The sequence below is a fragment of the Saccopteryx bilineata genome, chromosome 5 (genome assembly GCF_036850765.1).
Source record: "Saccopteryx bilineata isolate mSacBil1 chromosome 5, mSacBil1_pri_phased_curated, whole genome shotgun sequence".
Taxonomy (NCBI): domain Eukaryota; kingdom Metazoa; phylum Chordata; class Mammalia; order Chiroptera; family Emballonuridae; genus Saccopteryx; species Saccopteryx bilineata.
Window position 1 is genome coordinate 74,855,871 of NC_089494.1, and position 7,095 is coordinate 74,862,965.

Below are 7,095 nucleotides of genomic sequence, written 5' to 3' on the forward strand. Positions count from 1 at the left end.
TGTAAATTTTATGTAAAAATGATTGCAAATATTTGGTAGCTAAAACTGTACAAGTTGTATTGAAAATATAGCATATATACATAATTTAAGAATGAAGCACATACTTTTGCATCTATTTGTACATGAAAATTCAAGACTTTGTAAAAAAACAATATTTTGGGGCAAAAGAAAGGAAATCTCAATAGCTAGTTAGGATACTTTTAATAGAGAAGCCAACTATTTCCAACATTTTACTAGGCACAGTACTAGATGTAGGCATGGTGGTGCTGAAATATTTCAGGAAATCATGTAATTATAACAGTGCTATTACAGTTTTACTGAGTTCCACTAGGATAGTAAGCTGGGCTGAGTGGTAAAAAGCATTCAATAGAAAATTAAAGGAACAAATTTTACTTCTAGTGCCCATGCAATAGTAATTTACTAAAATACCATAGTAATTTACTAAAACAGCTGATTATTTAAAATTTCTGATGACTAAAGAAGCTTTAACTTATGTGAAAAACAAAATTGTTATAATGCATGTTTGATTCATTTTTTTCCATCAAGAAGAAAATATCCAGATATTTTCATTTGCCTGTTTCATACATTCTTAATTTTCCCTCTAGAATCATTAATCTATTATTTAAGGAAAAAATCAAACTACCTTCAAGGAAAAGAAAACTTGAAATAAACTGTGCCGGTCGTGGTGCGGAGACTTTCTAAGCTGAGGACAGTGTAGTGGTTTAGGTTCCCCGCCGTTCATTCTTTCAGTTTGAAAAATCCGAGAGAACATGTCCTTCTTTTTTGATAAATTAAAACTAAACCAAACACAGATTAGCAGAAAGCACTCTATTGATATCTATAAGTGAGGCTGATTAGAAAATGAGAATCTAAGTATGAAAATGCTTAATTTTTAAAAGCTGAAAGTCTCTTGTAATAAGAAAAATTTGGAAATAGTGCATGTAGAAAGATTTAGGAAATGAATATGCATCCAGAAGTTGTGAATCCTGAAATTATTTTTAAATAGCCTATAATTTTCAAAAGAACCTGAACCTTTATTGGTCTGTTTCTAAAACATTGATTCTAGCACTGCTCAGACTGTCCTTTGAAATTCCAGTAATTATAGCACGGTAAAATGTGATTGAATACAGTAACTAAAATGCAAATGACTGTATGTATGTACCTGTAAAGTATACAGATTTATATTTTTATGCTTAAGAAAAACGTTTGGACACCCTCCAGCACACACACAGACACACACAATGTTATTGAAAGGCACTAATTCCTGACACAGCTCTTAAACAATGACCTGAGCTGATTCTTCTCATTCCCTGTCATCTTTCCAAATTGCCACCATCTCTGATTTTGCAAGAGGTACACCTACTATAAACATGAAATAGCACACAGATAAAGATGCTCCTCCTTCCCTAACTCTATGCACATCACAGTTATGCAGAAATGCCACCAATGTCCACTTACTATCTATTCAGACATACAGAAGCACACCTGAGTTTTGAATGCTCAAATACATAAAGCTGCATATCACCAAGCTACTTGGGTAAAAGGAATGTTAAGTAATCTAAAGCTCTGCTTTTATATGCCAGTAAAATACATTTTTAAAAACAAGTAGAAAAAGACATGACAAGAAATAACTAAAAGCACAAGATTTCCCAGTATTCAAATAATGAGCTGATGGAGAGTCAGACAGAAATTTTTCATAAATTTCCCGGTGTTTTACTGGGAATTTTGTGGTCAATATTTGGAAATACAGGACAATTTTAATATATGTACATACATGATGTCACGACCTTATTCTAGACCACAAATATCTGAATAGTATTCATTTAAAACTGTTTCTGCATTCATCACTCTAATGGTTCGAAATGTTTTTTTTTGCATCACCTAATACTATTATGAAGTCTAGATATAGTCTTAAGACACATTAGCATTGTACATTTATTTCAGAGTGCCCAATTTACTGTGTACATGACTGAATTAAGACCAAAATATTGATCTTTTAATACAAATTTTAAAGTAATAAAACACCCATGGTTGCATTATAAAGTTTAAAAGAAAAATAGGCTAACCTGGAAAGAGTGTTGGATTTTATTACTAGATTTAATTTACCAGATTTTTTCCCAAATTTATTTCCATTGATTTCCCAGAAAACTGCTACAAATAGAAAAAAACATATCACCTATGAGGTTGTTAAACATAAAAAGATAAAGAAAAGCACATTTCTGAAAAACAGTATTCATTTTTTGTCCAGTTTAGTAATGCTGTAAAACTACAAATGAACTTGATCTGTATATTTAACTTAAAGAAATAATTACAGTTTGATGTTGCTGTTTTTTTAATTGCAGAATTTAAACTATATTAATAACTTCTACTTTCTTCCAGGTCAATGTCTTTTCTGGAAATAAACATATCACTTGACATTTTTATTACTTTTGGTTTCTGAATGCATGCTAAATCAAATGAGCACAGTCTTGAAATTTACATTTAAAGTGGACCAAATTAACATTCTAATAATATTGTTGTCCCATTAATGTAATTTAAAATGTGTAAAATGGCATTGAAAATAGAAGTGGAATACCTGACATTTATTTGGCAGTTTTTAGGCAGAGGTGAATTATTGCACTGTTATTTGAATTGAAGCATCTCAAAATATGTTACTGATTTTGTATGATAAAACTTTACAGCAAGCTATTTGAATGTTTATTTTAAAAAATTCTCAAAATGACATGGAAATATATTTACTGTATAAATAAAAGCACTTAGACATTAAGAGTGTATATTACTCAATAACTTACATCCTAAGAATATTGGGCATGAACTACCAAACTAATGTGACACATTAATAGTCTAGATCTATGACTAAAAGTCACAGGAACACCTTTAAAAAAGGATGAATTAGAGCAGTGATTTCCAACCAGTGAGCCACAAGAATTTTTCAAACATGCAGTACCTATTTAGTCAGGGGCACTGACCTCTTCTCCCTTAAATTACCGAATTTAAAAATTGACAACAGCCTGACCAGGCGGTGGCGCAGTGGATAGAGCATCGGACTGGGATGCAGAGGACCCAGGTTCAAGACCCCGAGGTCGCCAGCTTGAGCGCGGGCTCATCTGGTTCGAGCAAGAAGCCCACCAGCTTGAACCCAAGGTCGCTGGCTCCAGTAAGGGGCTTCTCGGTCTGCTGAAGGCTCGCGGTCAAGGCACATATGAGAAAGCAATCAATGAACAACTAAGGTGTTGCAACGCGCAACGCAAAACTAATGATTGATGCTTCTCATCTCTCTCCATTCCTGTCTGTCTGTCCTTGTCTATCCCTCTCTCTGACTCACTCTGTCTCTGTAAAAAATAAAAAAAATAAATAGAAAAAAAAATTAAAAAAAAAAATGACAACAGGCCCTGGCCGGTTGGCTCAGTGGTAGAGCGTTGGCCTGGTGTGCAGGAGTCCCGGGTTTGATTCCCGGCCAGAGCACACAGGAGAAGCACCCATCTGCTTCTCCACCCCTACCCCTCTCCTTCCTCAATGTCTCTCTCTTCCCCTCCCGCAGCCAAGGCTCCATTGGAGCAAAGTTGGCCCAGGCGCTGAGGATGGCTCTGTGGCCTCTGCCTCAGGTGCTAGAATGGCTCTGGTTGCAACAGAGCGACACCTCAGATGGGCAGAGCATCGCCCCCTGGTGGGCGCGCCGGGTGGATCCCGGTCGGGCACATGCGGGAGTCTGACTGCCTCCCCATTTCCAACTTCAGAAAAATACAAAAAAATAAAAAATAAAATAAAAAATGACAACAGCCAACAATAGCTGTTCAGTGTGAATGAATCAAAATTATACCTATTTGTCAGATTGGCAAAAATACATTTTTTTGGTGTGCCATACAATTTTAGTTTGTGTTCCATGAGATGAAAAAGGTTGAAAATTGGAGTTAAAGGACTGTGGTAAAAAAGTTCTAACACACCCTGGCCGGTTGGCTCAGCAGTAGAGCGTCGGCCTAGCGTGCGGAGGACCCGGGTTCGATTCCCGGCCAGGACACACAGGAGAAGTGCCCATTTGCTTCTCCACCCCTCCACCGCGCTTTCCTCTCTGTCTCTCTCTTCCCCTCCCGCAGCCAAGGCTCCATTGGAGCAAAGATGGCCCGGGCGCTGGGGATGGCTCCTTGGCCTCTGCCTCAGGTGCTAGAGTGGCTCTGGTCGCAACATGGCGACGCCCAGGATGGGCAGAGCATGGCCCCCTGGTGGGCAAAGCGTTGCCCCATGGTGGGCGTGCCGGGTGGATCCCAGTCGGGCGCATGCGGGAGTCTGTCTGACTGTCTCTCCCTGTTTCCAGCTTCAGAAAAATGAAAAAGAAAAAAAAAGTTCTAACACAAAGTGTCATATGGCGGGAATGTATACAAATAATATCATGTTATTTTTAAAGTTTTACCTCAACTAGGCGCTTCCAAGTAAGAACAATCATCACTGACCTCAGAACAGTACAGCTCCTTACCACCAATAAGCTGGATATAAAGATTGTAGGCTACCAAGTCATATTAATATCCTTATTCAATGTGAATGATATACGATGTGTTTACATTAGCTTTTTCCTACAATAATGTATTTTTTATGGCTCAATTAATGCCCTCTCACATTATCAAATATATTCTCAAGAAGAAAAAATTAACAGCCATAGGACAAAATTATACACAGGGGGATCCTTGGGTCACAACACAGTCTGGTTCCTACGACAGTGAGGTTACCTGAATTTTGGTGTAAGTCGAAACACACCCTAGCCTAAGTCACTTACCTATCCTAACACAGTTGTAAAACCAAAATCTAGAACCTAAAAACACAGCTAAGCCACAGAAAAAAGGACATAACTATACTGTACTGCGTATTCTTCCACCATACACAACCAAACTAGCTCGCCCTTGTAGTTCATAAATGACTCTAACAGTGTAAACAAAACTCTCACTTCTCAATTTAAAACTTTTATGAGTGTCATAAACTAAAAGTTATGTCCAGACTGTCATAAGCTGAGGATACTCTGTATGTATAATCATATACATTTAATATGTCTAGAATATTTTAAGAAATGAAAACTGATTTAAAATTGTTTGTAAAAGGTACTTTTCTTCAAGATACTACCATTCATCTTCCATTTTTTTTAGGAAACAGTTTTATAAAACTATATATAATTTGGTCACCAGCCATACTAAAATTATTTCAATTTGTATAGTAGTGCCCCTAGATCCATGGTTTCAGTTACCCAAGGTCAACTGTGGTCCGTAAATAGAAAATTCCAGAAATAAACAACTGAGAATTCTTTTTTCTTAAGTGAGAAGCAGAGAGACTCACATGTGCACCCAGACTGGGATCCACCTGGTAAGAGCCCTACTGGGCGACGCTCTGCCCATCTGGGGCCATTGCTCAATTGCTTGGAAATGGAGCTATTTTAGTGCCCGCGGTGAGGCCATGGAGTCATCCTCAGTGCCCTGAGCCAACTTGCTCCAACTGAGCCATGGCCGCAGGAGGGTAAGAACAAGCTAAAGAGAAGGGAGAGAAGAAGTGAAGCAGATGGGCGCTTCTCCCATGTGCCCTGACCCAGAACCAAGCCTGGAACATCCGCACGCTGGGCTTACGCTCTAACATAGAGCCAACCGGCCTGGACCACAATTCGTAAGGTTTTTTGTTTTTCTTTTTAATTTTTAAAATTTATTCATTTTAGAGAGGAGAGAGAGAGAGAGAGAGAGAGAGAGAGAGAGAGAGAGAGAAAGAGAGAGAGAACAGGGGGGAGGAGCAGGAAGCATCGACTCCCACATGTGCCTTGACCAGACAAGTACAAGGTTTCGAACCAGCAACCTCAGCATTCCAGGTTCATGCTTCATCCACTGCACCACCACAGGTCAGGCACAATTTGTAAGTTTTCAATTGCACATTGTTCTGAGTAGTGTGAAGAAACCTTGAGCAGACCCAGTCTACTTTCCTGGGATGTGAATCATCCTTTGTCCAGTATATCCAAGCTGCATGTGCAGTACAATAAGATATTTTAAGACAGAGACAGAAACCACATTCACATAACTTTTAATACAGTATATTGTTACTGTTGTTAATCTCTTACTGTGCTTAGTTTGTAAATTAAAGATTATCCTCGGTATGTGTGTACAGGAAAAACATAGGATATACACAGTTCCTATCCGTGGTTCAGGCATCCACTGGGGATTTTGGAATGCATCCCTCTGGATTGGGGGGGGACTACTATATTCACCTATAAGCTGGGGAAGATACTCAGTTAATGTACAAGAAAAATATGAGTTTTATTAAATCTTCGCTAAGATGTAAGTTGTTCACCAAAACTTGAGGCTGGATTAATTTTAACAGCTTATACCAGAGATTTTAAATGCTAAAAAACTGGTAACCTAACTTTGCAACTTCCACAGTAATACCACTCAGAAAAGTTGCTGTGGTGTCTACCACGCTCCTTACCCCACATTACACAGATGCACCCCAAGACTTCAGTTTACTAATAATGCCAAACCACCAGCTAACGCTGTCAGAAAAGTCACGTCTACAATTTCTAAACATTTCAACAAAGTGGTATATTACATGATATTTTTAACTTTATAAACAGTTGGCATTATATATAAACAACAATTTAGTTTAACAAAACATATTTAAATGTTGATATTTCATTACATTGTCATTTCCAAAAAAATGTAGGTTTAGAGAAAGACAGTTTTAGGTTTTCTATGTTTTCAGCAACAATATAAAAGTACAGAGAAAAGTTGTTTATTAAGAACTTCCCCTCCATAGATGACACTAAAACACATTGAAGAAAAATAGATGCAATGTAAAGAATAAAAAAGGAAAATTGATGCATCCTGTAGTCTTATTTCACTATAGATTGTTATGGTTCACATAGGTGATTTAAGATAAAATTTTAGAAACTACGATTTTCTTCTTCACATTGAAAGACCTGTGAATTTCTGTTCTCTGACAATGTGAATTAGAACAAACCCTCTTATAAATATGGCACAAAATCCAGGATTGCCCTTTAAGCTTACCTTCAAATACCAACAAATACAAATAAAATTTTAAGTAAAATTTGGAATCTTCAGATAAGCATAAATTAAT